Source organism: Ammospiza caudacuta, chromosome 13 (genome assembly GCF_027887145.1).
Source record: "Ammospiza caudacuta isolate bAmmCau1 chromosome 13, bAmmCau1.pri, whole genome shotgun sequence".
Taxonomy (NCBI): Eukaryota; Metazoa; Chordata; class Aves; order Passeriformes; family Passerellidae; genus Ammospiza; species Ammospiza caudacuta.
In genome coordinates this window covers 10,017,696-10,033,923 of record NC_080605.1, presented here as the reverse complement: position 1 = coordinate 10,033,923, position 16,228 = coordinate 10,017,696, and the positions used below count along the sequence as shown (strand labels likewise).

The 16,228-nt window shown below is 37.7% G+C and overlaps 1 long non-coding RNA gene across 1 annotated transcript; it reads right to left on the bottom strand.

Moving 5' to 3' along the window:
* Nucleotides 1-5,775: 5,775 nt before the first annotated feature.
* Nucleotides 5,776-15,784, bottom strand: LOC131563659 (uncharacterized). The gene is made up of 4 exons (XR_009275309.1): nt 15,649-15,784; nt 15,441-15,490; nt 10,337-10,495; nt 5,776-6,552 (listed from the first exon to the last, which is right to left on the bottom strand). It is a non-coding gene; the product is annotated as an uncharacterized LOC131563659 (long non-coding RNA).
* Between the last annotated feature and the right edge of the window lie 444 nt (nt 15,785-16,228).

Sequence of the window (16,228 nt, the reverse complement as noted above, 5' to 3'; positions counted from 1 at the left end):
GGTAATACAGTCAGAATTTATGAAAGTAAAAATTAAGGACAGATTAATATCTAGATGCAGACTTTGCTGGCTTAATGACTGAACAATATTGTTTCAGCAACAGTGTACCATAGAGCTCTCACTTCTTGTATTGTTTTTACACTTGACACTTATGAGGACAGAAAAACTCAGTTGTAAACTGGAAAGAAAGCCAGAACTTTCAAAACTAGAGCAATCTGGATAAGATTTAAAAATAAACAACAGAAAAGAAGTTTTTCCAGAAGAATGCTTCCTCCCCCTCTTCCCTGTCCCACTCTCCTCTGCCTCCAACAGAGCCAGCACCAGATGTTTCAGAAACCACACACTGGGCAGATACACAGGATCATCTGTCCCTTCTTCCATAAAGGTCTCATCCAAAGGGAAAAATTTAGACAACCTAGTTCAAAGAGCACGCCAGTAGCAGCAAGTAGCAAGTCTTCTATTTTAAACAGCTCTTACCTTTGAAAATAGAAATTTAAGTGGAATAACTTTTAAATTTCATATCCAGAAAATTGGATCACAGCAGTAGAATAATCTACAAGATATTTTTGTGATAAACACATTAATCTAAAACAGTTCATGAGTATGTAATCTACAAACATGACTAATGAATACTATTTTCTCAGAAGTAAGATTACTACAAAACCAACACAAAGTCCTGGCAGGGAAGTAATATTTGATAGATTTAAGAAAAAAAAGTGAATCATTTTTACACTCAGATAGAGTTTCCCCCTAATCCAGGAAGCTGTTTTTCCTATATGCAAGAGCCTTAAAAAATGCAAATTTCATTTCCTCAAATATATGTAATGGTAAATATAAATACTAAAAATAAAATATTTATTCAGGATTAATAGTAACACTTAATAGAATGGATTTATTCATTGAAATAAAGATGAGAAATTAAAAATGGGTTTGTTCCAAAACAAGATTAATGTGTTGGTTAAAGATATAATTCCTTCTACGTGTAAGTGTAACAGGCAATATTTTTTTCTCTGACTTTGACTATTTACTTCTAAAAGCAGCAACTGTAAAGGATTCCTGGTGACAAGTGCTAGGGCCACAGGCAAGGCTGGGGAGCAGTGCCCAGGATAGCACTGAGGAGGGGCTGGGCAGCTCTGGGGTTTGCAGCCCCGCATCCCCCATGAGTGTCAAACACCTCTAGGGTTGCTCTAAAGCACGCAGACAGCCAGTCCTGCCCTGCCTGGCCCGGCATCAAAGGACTGGAAAGGTGGCTCTGTGCCACTGCTCCCCCTGGCTCTGCTCAGCTTCACGAAGGCCAAACTCAGCACAGCTGAGAATCCATCCCAGCACGTTAATCATGGCTGGGCTGCAATTGCTGTCATACTGAAGTTTTCATTTCCTTCACCTTTTAAAGACTGACTCGTTCAAAGGAAGACAAGATTTCAATTTTGCAATAAAGCACCTCAGATTGGAAATGTCCTTCAGTTAACAATTCTAGAAAGCAAGTGGAATTTGTGGAAGTCAAACATCTATTACATAGAAAATATTAATGAGTGGAATTTTTTCAGATGTCGCTTGACAGTGAGGTAAACTCAGCACTGTGGAAGACAAAGTCCTAATCAAGCTGCTAAAAGCATTTTCATATCAAGAAAAATGTACTGCAGTAAATATCAAATTTGATTTGCCAAAAGTGCAGGAAATTGAGTTAGGTGTTCACTCTGTCTGGTGCCAGTGGGGCTTCTGGCAGTACTGCCTGGCACCAGAGCCTTGGAGGTTTCTTTGTCCTCTTTTTGCCTTCACAGGGATAGGGACAAAGGAAAAAAGATATTAAAGAAATTACAGTCATTTCAATGTGGTGAAACAAAGGCACCAGAAGAACTACAATTACAATGAACAAACGTAGACATGGTATTAGCAAAATTTCTTACACAGAATCATTTCTTATGCATTTCACCATAGCAGAGATATAATTCAAACCTTTACTGCAGTCCAGCTGCACTATCCAGTTCAAGAGAATTATAAATCCATTTTTATTAATTATATTTAAATGGCATACAGAGCAGAGACATACCACAGCTCTGGTGATATCAGAGCCATAACTCCAGGTGTTCTAAAAAACTCAAGACTCAAAGGAAATATATATAACTTTAATGATTGATATCAACATAGCATTATTTCATTCCAGGAGTTGTTCCTAGGAGTTAGAGTCAGGAGCTGCTGTTTCCCATGGACAGGCTGGATTGAGATTACTGTACACACTGGGATGTGAGGGACCAAAAATGCATATGAGGTCACAAAGACCAAGGAGACAAATGAAAACTCCCTGCACAATGATAAAATATTTCAAGCTCGAAAAAGTTTGTGGGATTATGGAAATACATTCTTTCTGAATACTTCTTTCCCCTTCAAATCCCAGCCATCTTTAAAAGCCAGGTGACAGCTCTCACAAGAGAAATTTTTCTTCTTCTCTCCTGTGATTTGATTTAGATCTTTCCAGTGACAGACTGCCAGGTTGTGTAAAGCCCAGAGATCTCTACAGCAGGCAGTCCACTAATGACTCAGAGTCGGTGTAAGACACAGAGCAAGGACAGAGAGAATAGAAGAAGAAAGAATTAAGCATCCATCTCATTCACCCATCAGACAGGCCCCCCAAACCCCCTGCTGGGGCAGTGGGAGGCAGAATTACTCCTGCTGGGCTCCAGGCACCCCCAGTTGGTCAGTGCAGGTGTTCTGTTGCCACACCATCGATAAGTCACTATAAACTGCTGGAATTGAAAACGTAAAACATATGGAAATGTAGTAGTATTTTCAGTGCTTTGTTTGAACGGCTCATATTTTTTTTGTCTGCAAAGTTTGGAAACTTTTTTTAACAGGGTGTTTCTTTTTGTCTCTTTTTTTTTCAATATCAGTTGCAAAACTGCCTAAAGTCATAGTCACATGTCAAAACCCTGACACCTACTTTTAATGATTTCCATTTCCATTCCAAACGTCTCATCCACTTAACTTCCTCATTGCTTGGCTGCTGCTGCAGCATTCACATCTACATTTTATCAGTGTTCCATGGCTTTCCATGGAATAACTCCACGGTCACTCACAGACTGTAATGCAACCACTATCTTCATGATGTTAAGTGGACTTTACTCCTTCACCAGCAGTCAAAACAAAGTGGCAGTTAAATTTTCTTTATTATGGATTATAGTTTTCTACTTCAAAATAATTTACCTTGGTTCAAGTCATGTATAGAACTTCAAAATAAAATAGTCCAGTTAATGGATCTTTGCTTTAGCAAAGAACAAGGAACTCTCACAGTGTGGACATTTTGAGAAAAATACTTTCATGACATTCAGCTGAGTAGAACAGTCATAATTAATTTAGTTCAACTGTGCCAAAGCAACATATTATTACTTCATAGGGGATGTTTGCAATGGAGGATGAGTTATTGACTCAACAGGCCTAGGAGTCCTAACAGAGCTTGACCTGCATTTAGCCTGCACTACCTACAGCCAAAAAAAAATGAAGTCTCATCCTGCAGTTCTCACAGCACTTCCTAGGAAAGAGCTTCCCATTCCACTGTGTTAGTAAAATACAAACTACTAATTAATTTATTGTATTCATTATTACCATTCACAGTAGTGTGGAATGTGTTATGGAGATTGTTTACCAAAGAGTGGCTTCTTAATTGGACACTGGTGATGGTGTTTGGATTGATTGACCAACTAGGCCAAAGCTGTATTGAACTGCCTGTAAGGGTTACAGGTTTCTTAATAATATAGAATAGTATAAAATAGTACATTCTAGCTTAATAAAGCTATACCATACTATAGTAGAAGGATCAGCCTTCTGCAATCATGGAGTCAGTGCTCATTATTACCCAGCTGGGGGCCTGCAGTGACATATAGGTATGTGTACACAGAAGACCATGAACATATGGAAGGTTGTGGAAGTCTTAATTAGCTTAGGTTAGTCTCAGATGTCACCCAAGAGTGACAAAACTAATTTATAAAAAAATCTCAGAGTAAAGAGCCCAAAGTTCCCATCACAAGGAGAGCGAGAACATTTCTTAGAGCTGAAAGTTTCTCAAAGGGGTGACAGATGGGCAAACATGGAGGAGCCTAAAGAGCAAGGAGGAGACACAAGTGAGACCAGCTGAAGAGAGAAGAAAGAAAAGATCTCAAATCCTTGATACACTTTTGTGGCTCTGCCTTCCTTTTCACAAAAAAGCCATTTCTTCACAGTGAGAGGTTTAAAGAATTCTTTCAGAAATTCCACCTGGTCCTAAGGAGTTTGCTCCCTTGAAAACTCTCAAAGGCTGGCTATTTTTAATTTTCCTTCAGCTATTTCCATTTTTATCTGCCTTCTGGACAGGAACACGTACTTGGCACAATTCATCAGTTTTTACAAACTCTGAGTCTTGGAACCACCTTGTCTTCTACTCTGGGCCCATTTACAGAGGGACACTTAAAATTCACCAGAAGAGGATGGATGGTACGAGAACTAAAGTGAAATCTCACTTAACTCAAGCTAACTCAAAGATCTACAGAAAATATTGTTTTCACATGGTCCCTGAGGTCCAGTGATAATAAAAAATGTGTAAAAGAATTTTATAAATGTTGTGATACCTTCACATCATCTTTTTTTCTTTCCCTTGCCTTGGGAGACATGTTCCCAATGGCTAAAGAAAGACAGAAGGATAACTCCTAACTGGAAGCTGCTGCTGGATCCTGTCCTGCAGCTTTGCCCATTGTTTGTTACAGAGATGGGAACTGGGGCACTGTACCAGCCATGGAATTCATCCAAGTAGATCCAAAAAAGAGTGAAGGCAGTAAAGAATACAGAATTAACTATACTTTTTTTGCCTCCATTTAAATACTCCACATGCCACAGAATGACATGGTTACTTCTACAGTTATTTTCAAATGCTGAGTTTTCCATTTCCTGAACACAATTTCTTTTTACTCACTCAGCTTAATGCTAGTTTTTAACCATGCACTGTTTGTCAGCTCCTACAGCCATCGCACTCATGGTAAAAATGAAAAAAATCCTTCTAGTATATGATCTACCTATTGAGAAGAAACTAAGGATTATACCAGGGCTGTTCTGGAGTAGGTTTTAAAAAGAACAAATTTTGTTTTAGCACATTTTGATACTCTCTCCACATCTGTGGAAAAAACCTCTTCCATCCGTTTGGAAGTCTTCCTGATGGTTTCAGGATCATTTCTATCATGCTACAGAGAAATAATGCACCAATCATCTCTCCTTAACTGAGCAGTGAAGAAAGATTTTAGAACTAATAGGATCTTATATAAGCCTTGTCTGAAGCATTGCAAAACTGTGCTTCATATGATCTATAGTATAATGATACTAAGAAGTTAATATTAAAGAAGAAAATTAATACATTTAAAAGTCCTCAAATTAAAAATGTCTTTCACTTTTTTTCCATTACTTTTCTTAGAACTCCTCAGTTTCAAAGTAAAATTCAATAGTACTTTTAATTTCTGTGTATTAAAGTACTTTTGTTACCTATTAAGTATGATTGATCTGTTTTAATAATGAAATAAGAAATGTTGACACACTCCTGGCAAAGAAAAAGTGTCAAAAAATAATTCCTGGATTACTGGATATCCCTTGGAAACTTTCAGCCACACGTAAAAGGAGAGAAAAAAGAAGAGTGAGGCTTGGTTTGAAAAAGGGACTATCAAGAATTATGAGGAGAATAAAAGCCAATAAACTGGCTGACAAACAAATGTTTGAGTTTAAACTTTGTAACTGTTCATTTTTCCAAGAACTGTACTAAGGGTCAGATGCAGTTTAATATAATATGGGATTCATTTAAAAATCATATCTTTTTAATATATAGAATAATAAAAAAAGACAAGTCACATCTTTACCTCTCCAACAGAGTAAATAATCTTCACACACTCCTTTTTTCTGAGGCTGACAGAAAGTCACCATATGGGTCATAATGGAAACAGTATCTTCCACCTCTTTGTACCTGAGCAAATGACCTCCTTTCAAGATGAATTTTCCAAAAGCAGGTAATTGAATTACTTGAGTGCTGATCCACTTCAAAGGTTGTTCTTTATAGGAAGTATAATCAGATTCTGATGCTTTGATCAAGGGAATCTATGAACCTGTTACTCGATCACATACTCTACTATTTGCCATGAAGAGATAACTAATCAATTACAGAAATACATCTGCTCTGAGTAATGTTATTGATGACTTGACAGAAGGAATGCATAATTCAAAGAGTAAAGCTCTTGGGAAAGCTGGCAGTGACTGTGGACCAAGGAATTCAAGTGAGACAGAGGTGGCCAGCCTAGAGGAAAGTTGCTAACGCTTAAATGGAGTAACTCCTCTGGCTGTAATTGAAATGGAAGACAGCAGTGAAAGGAAGGCTCTGCTGCTCAGAGCTGGTTAGAAATATGGGCTGTCAAATCCTGGCACCTTCCTCTTCCCTGGGCAAGCCTGCCCAACTTCACAGCAGAACCTGATTTTTCCAGCCATGCCAGGCTAAGGAAGTATGGCTCTCTTCCAGATAAGTCTATCCAAGGGCAGGGTCCATTCACCTGTCTGGTATGCAACACAAACCTGTGTGAGAAATTACAACTAGTCCATATATTTAAAAATTCAATATACAATTAGTTCACAACTAATTGGACTTGACTGTAGTCAAAGCAAAATTCAACTGTAATAATTACACCCATGTGCTAAACTCTCACTATTGTACTATGTGAGCATTTCAGAGCATCTTTACAATTCAGGCATACAGGAAATAAGTGTCATTAACTAAATCTGAGTAATTAAAAACATTCTTGTTGAGCAGAGTGCCTTACAACTCTTGACTGAGTTACACCCAGACCCATAGGTGCCCTTCCTCTGTTCATGGGCAGTGGGTTTCACCAGAAAAAAACATACATCTTTTCAAGGATAAAATCTTCCACCACCTCCACCTGAAAGTGCTTTTCAAATTATAAAATTAACTTGAGGTTAACATAGGAAAGAATCTGAGGGGAGTGTCTGCAGAGCTTCAGAGTACCAAAACAAAGCGCTGCAAACAAAGTCATCTTTGCAATTTTATCTACCTTAAGTAATTCAAAGATCAAAATATTTATCAGTTAAAATTTTAATTCTTTCCTATATCAATTTAAAATGAAAGGAGTTTGTTTGTTTTTTTTTTATTCTTCTTCACTAAACTTGAAGTTGAATTTGGTCAGATTTTCATGTTACATTTCATTGCTTTGCTTTTGCTCAGTGCTCCAATGGCCAGTCACACACTGACTTTATTCACTGCAAGCAGGATAAGAGCTGACTGGGAAGAGATGAAGGTAGCCTTCAGAAAACAATCTCCTCCCATTTTGGCCTTGAATTGTAAGCATTTGCAGAAGACAGAAGAATAAAGTGTCTGAGCTCTGGACAAAATTTTGCTGAATCACTCAGGTGAGCAGCTCAGCCAAATCTGAGAACCTCCTGCTGCAAAAAGCTGCAGATCTTCAGTGGAGGGTACCCCTCACAAAGTGGGGTTACAGCAGCTGGAATTCAGTGGAAATAATAACTATCCAGGCTTTGGAAATCCAGGGATGCATGTGCACCATTTATTATTTCTCACATTTTGTATCTATGCGAGGCTGTTTATTTTATTACCTTTTATTTCAAATATGAGGGAAAGATGTAGTCCATGCACAGAATTAACAAAATTAAGAAAAGAGGGGGAAGCAGAAATTATTTGAATTCAGTTTTTATGCAGCATGCCAAAATAGGGTAAAGATAAAAGTGATAGCAGTGCACTGAATGAATTGTAAGGTTTGTTTTTATCTTTCTTATTGAACCGATTCCTGCAGTTTACTTTTTTGAGCAGCATAAAGCATCTTTGGATTAACCAACAAAGAAATTCCTTTTGCACACAGCATGTGGTCAAATGAAGATTCTGTTCAAAGTGACATGAAATCAGAAATATTGGCTATATAACAGGCATTGTCTTTTTCCTTACCTCTGTTTTTCATTGTCAGTAGTCTCCATAACTGAAGAGACACACTCACAAAGAAGTAAGAAATGTTCAAAGTGGGCAACAGATGCTTTATTAGAAGGCAAACCTTTCTCTTTTCTCTATTCATTTTATCCTAACACCAGCAGGTTTCCAATGGGGAGAAAAAGCAGCTTTGAACTTTTTTTACTTCCAACTGCTGTATTTTTCAAAAAAGGTCCTAATTTCAAATGCTTTAGTGAAGTCTGACTTAGTGCTCTTGTGCTACAAAACATTTAATGCTTTAATAGTAGAATCACTGTGAGTTCCCCTTTATATTTCCATTTTTTTCTGCTTATTAATTGGACAGACAAGTCCCAGTTATTGGTACTTCAGAATTCTGCTCCTCCAGGACCCAAACAATGCTCATCTTGGGTGGTAGGGAACTATGGGGACCTTTGACCCAAATAGCCTGGGAACAGTGCATGGATTCATTCCAGTGTCCTGTATGAAAACTGTTTTTACCTCCACATGCATACAAAACTTGTAATGTTATCACCTTAAAAGGACTCACTACACTAGTCAGGAGTCAGGCCAGCCTCTTAATTGAAGTCAGTTGGAGTTTTGCTCAATCACTGAAAACCAAAACGAACCCAAAGGAAAGCAGCAGCAGACCCAAAGAGGGGCAAACCAGGCTCGTGGCACAGAACCCATCTGCATCCTGCCTCAGAGGGCAGCATCACATGGCCAGCAAGGCAGCATCCCTGGAGCCCTGCCTCACATAAACATTTCACCACACTGGGCTCAAACTTGGAGTTGGTCACTGCAGTTATAGCATGAAAAAACAGCAGGACTATCACATTCTTATATTCCATGTCAATGAACAGGGATGAACAGGCATAAATAGGGCTTAATGCCTATTTATGGGGCTGTGTAGGAGCCATGGGGACTGGGTACATATCAGCATTGTGTACATTCTCTCATGGCAGCACATTAGCTGCCATTCCACACAAAAGTTTTTTGGACCAGCAAGAGTGTCAAAGTAACAGTGGGCCAACCAGGACTCAGGCACATGAAAAGAGAGGAGATGTTACTAAAAGACTAAGCACTCAGCAGGGAGAGGTACTGGAGTGAAATTTTGTGTAGCACACCACATTTGATGTCACTCTAAAGCTGCATTGTAAATGAACATTTATTTAATTAATACTCAGTCAAATTATATATTCTGTTCAATTGCTGATCAATAACTCAACCTCAGATATTGTTCTCCATCTGAACAGCTTAATATGTTCAAGAACATAAAAACAGGATGTTCTTGAGCTCTGGTTCTAAGATTAGTGGACTCTACAGGGAACCAGAAGCAATGAGAAACCAGCGAGCTGCTTATCTTCCAGGGGAATTCAGGGATTCTGAAGTCTGGCTGCCATTGTTTTTTTAGCTCCTAGACTGTACCTCAAAGAGTAATGAGCTGTTCCAATTCTCTTGGGCATCTCTCCTTTTCATCCCTTCTTTTCTTTTATTCAGAGAAATGGACAAAGCACCCCTTGGTGATTTTTGTAATGTGTTTTAGGTAAGAACACAGAGGCCAGCCTTTCCTCCATCGTACTTCACATTCCCTCACTTTCCAAAAGCACTGTCAGAAGTTTTAATTACAAACTACAGTTTCAACTACCAACTTCTGCTTGCAGAAGAATTAATTAGCAGTGGTAATTTTGAGAAATCTACACAATTGTTACATGCAGCAAATCTGTGATTCTTTGCTAAAATCAAGGTCACCTGAAGGAGGTGCATGAAAGCAAGAAAATTATTTGTAGAATGGGACCAAGGTATCGTTTCCAAAGAAAGCAAAGGAACTTATAAAATTAAAGTCAGGAAAGCAGGATTACATGAGGAAAACAACAATGGGGAGAAGGTCAAGAAAAATTCAGAGAGTACATTACCAAAGAATAAAGCTATTGTGAACTGCATTAAATTAACTGAATAAATGAACTGCATTAAATTAACCTCCAATACTAGAGCTCATTCAGAATAGAAAGTAAAAAGTAATCATTTTTAAAGGGTGGAAGTGACCTAGACATGCAGCAATTGCAGATATTACAGTATAAAGTAGGATATTGTGGCTTGTATCTAAAAATGTGAATACAATCCTAGGTTCTGCTAAACACTGAGCTTTGACCCTGTTTGTATGGCCAGGGTTTGCTCAAGAGGGAGCACAAGGCAATTGTCAGAGGAGGAGGTTCTTGCAGTCTCTAGTTCCTGTCCTTCTGAACATTAAGTCCTGTGTACATTCTAGTCCCCTCATCTCTACACTTCTTTTGAAGGAAGGTTTATTTAGAAAATACTTTTATTAGAGCAAATCATCACAACTGGGGAAAAAAGGCCATTTTTACTCACCTGTCACCAGTAGGTTCAGAAATTAGTTGTTCTTATCACAACATTAAAGCAAGCTTGACAAAATACAGCAGTAGATGATGTTGGATCAGTGGTCAGTGCTGCTTCTACCCCAGAGGGCAGCTCAATGGAAACCTTGGGTGGTCACAGATACATTGAGAGCTGGGGAGGAAAGAGAATATAATAAATACTATTATGCAAAGGATTTTGAAACATAGTGAAATTGCTGAATGGCTCTAATAGTTCAGTAATTCCTCCTGCTGAAAAGGAAATAACATGGAATACATTTTAGAAAGCAAGTCTTGAATAACAACAAAGAAGGAAATGGTCAAGCTGCAAGATAAGTATGCAGCAAGCAGAAAAACTAATTTAACTGGAATATGAAAAAAAAATCCATTATGGCCTATAAATTAAATCCTAGGTCTAGTAAATGGGATGGTTTGGTTTGTTTGGGATTTTTGTTTGTGTTATGTTTTGTAAACCAATTTCAGAAAGACCAGCATTTGCCTAGTCTATTATTATTTACTCACATAAAAAAAGATACAAAAACTCTAATATATGGAAGTGATAGGGACTTTATGTTAAAGTCCAGCTACAAGCATTCAGCTTCCTGAATTGCAATGCTTTAGCCCTGAGTTTCCAAAGGCATGCACAGGGCAAGAATTCACCCAGACAATGGGACTGTTCACTTCAGAATTCCTCTTTCCCTGGAAGTCTCCCAGTTAAAGAATGTTTCTGTTCTCACTTTAAATGCATGGGCAAAAGCCAGTGGCATATACAGAAAGAGAGAAGGGACACAGACTGCTACAGATATGATGACTGACGAAGTTCAGCCCCCAGGCAACTACTTCATACTGGCAGATGTCCTCTCAGGATTGCCCAGGGTACTGTACAAGCTCTTACATCTGAAGCCGAGGCTTTGGAAGCACCCAAGTAGTAAAGCATTAGCTCTGGAACGCTAAAACTTCCAGGGGAATAGTATTTGAAGAAGGGCAGAGGCATTTTCATCTGGTACCCACTGCTGAGAGCAACCTTTTAGCATGGTGCTGGGGTCTAAGATCCTGAGAAAGATAGGCCCTTGCACTTACATGATCATCACCTATATCAAACAACTCAAACAAAAAAGAACATCTCTCATGTAAATCTCTTCAGGAAATGAATAGAAAGACCTGAAAAGGTTAAAGGCTACAGCGTTTAGAGCTTTTATTCATACCGAGGAAAAAAAAAGGAAACAGTGTTCAAAAGTTTTATTCTTAGGCCGTTTTCAACAATTCCCTTTTAAGAAATCCTACTTTCATGAAAACACTCTTACCTTATTCAGAAGGCTCACAAATAGTTTCTTTTTCTTTCCCTCTATGTATGCCTGTGTGTGTTTGAGAATAACAGCAAGAGTGTAAATCTTTCACTTGTTCTTTATGTACTCCCTTACAACAAATACCATCTGAAGAGTCAGGGGAGTCAATTTAAGCTCTGTTATGTTTCAGATTTAAACATCCCCTCTCAATTAGATTGCTGCTTCAAGTATTAGAATGATTGTTATAAGATGCTCAGCACAGGCCACTCTATGTATTTTTAAATATACAATAAAAACCACACACATTTGTGTCCATGTATATCACACTTGCATATACATACATATTCCATGTAAATAGATATGAAAACCTGACAAATAGTCCAGACAAGTTTTCTACCTCTGAGATATATACCTACCTACACAAGACCATCTTTTATTTAGTTGTATCCTGAGTGTTCTTCAGTGAGTTGCTGCTCTGGAAATAAGTATATCAACAGAGCCTTAAAACAAACAATGAAAAAAAGTAACCCAGATATCTCAAGATGAATGAAAAATATACCTCCAAGAACACCCACAAAAAAGTTGCTTATTTTTATGGATTCTCCTTTTTCTGACAATATTGGCACTTTAGCATCCTTGCTAATACAAGGGCCTTTTGATCTCTACAACTTGGCGCCACAAGGTTTGCCCTCTGTGTGTTGTGAGAACTTAAAAAGGATTGTTTAAGGAGGGCAGCTTCTGTGTAATTGCACATTAGCCATACTTAGAATGATTATGGCTTTCCTGGCATCAGAATGATCGGTTATTAGCAGTATTTTAAGGTTTCTCTGCTGGGAGCATTGCAATTCCTCTCTGGATGGCCAAAAGATTTGAGTCTACAGCAAAGATGAGGGAAAAGTTGGTTCACTTCTGTATTACTTAATCAAGACTATTCCTTATGGGATTATGTAGCAGTGAAATGCTCACTCCCTTCCCTATGCTACACCTTCTTTTGTTGTATTGTAGCAATACAGATTCTGAGTCTCTCCTGTACTGAGGACTCAGTGACAGGAACATGTCAGAAATCACAACACAAATGTCATCCAGGAAATAATAATAGTCATGTCATTATGATAAACCCTTTTATATTGGAAAAAAAAAGAATTGGCCATTACAGATGTTGGTCTTACTTCTTTTCCTCTTCCTAATATTTCAGACTTCTACTAAACCTGAATTTTTACTGAAAAAGTAAAAATGAAAGATCTCATTTTCTTCTTACTTGCTTTAAATTTTGGTGATTAGCAAGCTGTCTGCAAAGCAGTATTTCCAGAAACCACACAATAATTTGGACTTTAAAATAATACTTTCATTACTAAGATGAGGCCTGAAATTTTGATTTCCTTTACATACTTTCTCCACAATATCTCAGAAAACATACCCATGTGCCTGACACATGATGTATTACCCTTGTAGCATACAATTACTGGTATCAATATTCCAAATGCTATTTAGTCTCCATGCTCAAAGATAAATCATCCAAATTATGCACAACTTCACTGTGTTAGCTACTACATACATAGATTATTTCAGTCTGCCATGTTTTCAAAACGAAAAAAAAGTGTTTAAATTCCTTTGTAGTACTCTAATGAATAAACATTATTCTTCTCATCCCAGACCTGGGTATTCTTCACTAATTAATTTCCATAACATTTGAATTGGAAGGAATCAGAACTCAGGAAAAAAAAAAGATCAATATCAATTGACTGATGAATTTTACCTATTCTCTTCGATATAACTCAAAAAGAACTTTTGATCACTACTGAATTTCTAAAGGGAATATGATTTCAATGTTAAGACTAATGAGACTAGTTTAATCTCATCCCTACAAACAAATCAGCTTAAGCCTAATGAAATCTTATTTTTGTACATTAATGTACAAAGGAAACAGTTCAGGGTAAACAGACTTGTAGTATACATTGTTTAGAGACTATTGACTTTCGAATTAGCCTGCTTTTCAAACATTTCACGTCAAAAATATAGTCAAAATGCAAATGCAGCATAAACGGCTCTATAATAAATGCTCATTCAACATTTATTCTTTCTCAAATCATCTTTTAAAGCTCTTTCATGCTAATGTCTAGAAGATGTGACATTAGAAAAATTGCTTTGACATGCTAAGGGGCTCCAAGATTAACAAAAAGAGAAAGAACAAGATAAAGCTTTCAAAAGACCTATTTCAGAGGAATTATTACTTCCTTTGAAAGTCTTCCAAGGTTGCAGTACATTTAAGCTTGTTGGCATACATGTAAATGAAGGACTACAAAAGTATTGCACTAAATACAACTTGAATTAAACCTTCAGGCTAATGTTAGGGAATAAGGATAAAGGCCAGATCCTAGGCTAGTAACAACTCATATAAAGTTCTTTATTTGAGGATGTGAGGGAGAATTATTTTAAAAAAAAAATCAATACAAGAAATTATAAATGTAATTCCCATGTAAAATGGCAAAGATTGATGAAGCTTCCTGATTGAGCAAGTGGCATTCTAAAGGAGTATGTTAATGTACTATAATGTACAGCCATGCTGCAAAACAGAAACAGTCTCAACCAGCAGCTTACTCTCCTTACTTAAAAATTCCCATCCACCACCAAAAATTCTTGATTCCATAACTAGAAGACAATGGGAATGTAGTTATCATGAAAACCACTATTTTGGCTTGGAAGCATTAAGCTGAGATTTAACTCTCCTGTCCTTTGAGATCCAAGGCAATGTTAGTTGCAGTTCCAACTTTCTCTCACAGAGAAAGGTCCATTCAGCTGCAGAGGTTTGTAATGTTTGTAGAGAATAGACCATCAGCCCAATTCTGCCACCACTTTCCAGGCAGAAATGCTCAAGAATTTTAGACTCGGGACAGATGATAGAATTAATTACACAAGGACAGATTTATAAACAAATGAACAAGATGTCAGACTGGGACAAACATGAACAACTATAGCCAAAATTCTGACCGTGAGACCTACCCTTCAGCTGCTGTGTAGCTCAATAGACACCAAAATCTAGAGTTAACTTTCCTTTCTTATAAAGTATTCTGGGCTCCAATGTTGGAGCAGAAATCAGAAATCCTAAGTAATCCTCTTCTCTCCTAACTTACAGACTTTTTACCTGACCAATGTGCATCCTCCTTTGTCTTATCACAACTTAAAAATAAACATGCTTGTCTATCCTATAGAAATTAGATTGAATAATTAATGAAATAAATAATACCCCAGAAATATCTGCAAAGTGAATGCAGTTGCAAAGCCCAGTGACGGTTGCTATTTAAGAACCCTCCAGTTTGTTAGCTTCCATTTACTAACCTCACGGTACTTGGCAACACAGTAGCTGGATGACAAATTTCCAATTACTGGTAATGATGGCTACATGGCTCCTTTTTTCATAATGTTTTGGCTTTTTATAAAGCAAACTTGGTTTACATTTAATGGTGCATGCAATGCACTCCAGAAAGCATCAAAGGCTTTTAATAATTTAATCATTACTTTGCTAGTAATATTCTTAACCTGTTACACAAAGCCATACCTATTCCTGCCAATTATGTCCTTGTCTCTCGCTCCCTTCCAGCACCACAGATTTTCCATGCTGGCTGTACCTGTCAGCCCCTGAAGAGCCCCAGTAGCTCGAGTGATGACAGTGTGGGTTTTCTACCCTCCTTGCCTTGCATTCTCTCTCATGCCTGTGTTTCATTCTCCTTCATGAGAGGTATTGTTTCCCAGAAAAATAAAAAATACATTATTGAAAGCAGATCAGGATGAAATAAACAAAAAAAATGTTCTTACTTGTCTGGCCTGTCTGGTCCTCTGTGGGGTTATTCACCAAAATCTGTCCCCTAGTGAAGGACACAGAGATGTGTTAGACTGTATTTACAGTGAAAATCCAGCCAGGTGTCTGGTTCCATATGAAAGAGCCAATTCCTATGTAATATTTCCATTAAATTATTAACCACATTAACAGGTACATTTGCAGATGTGTTTTCTCATAACTCACAGTTTGTGCTATCATAGTTTGGATGGCAGATCAAATACTGCCTCAAAAGAGCCACATCACAGCAACAGCAGCCATAGGAGAAAGGGCTGCAAGACATTCTTCTCAGAAGGATCACCATCTTCTCTAAGCAGGTGGCCTAGGAAAAAATTCTCTATTAGCATTTAAAATTTGCATGAATATTAGTAAGAATTTTAGATCAACAGCATATGGCAGAATAGTTCCTGATGTGTCTGCAAGAAAATATGGTTTAAGAGAAACAATTAGTGAGGAGCACAATCTATATGCATTTTCTTTTTCCTGAAGAACCTCAAAAATATATGCCACTTACACAGGTGAGTCACATGCAAAATCTCCTGTTAGCACCTGCACTTTCTACAGCTACGAAGTCATAACCCCACTACAAATTTGATGGTTTGAAACCTGAACTTGGGTAGTCTTTTGACAGGGCCTTAGCACCTCACTATTCACAAATGTAGATGCATTAGGGAAATTCATTTTACAGCAACTGCTAGATGAACTTAAATGGTGCAACTTTCAATCTGTAAGATCAGAAATAGCAATATCCATGTAGAAAACCGAG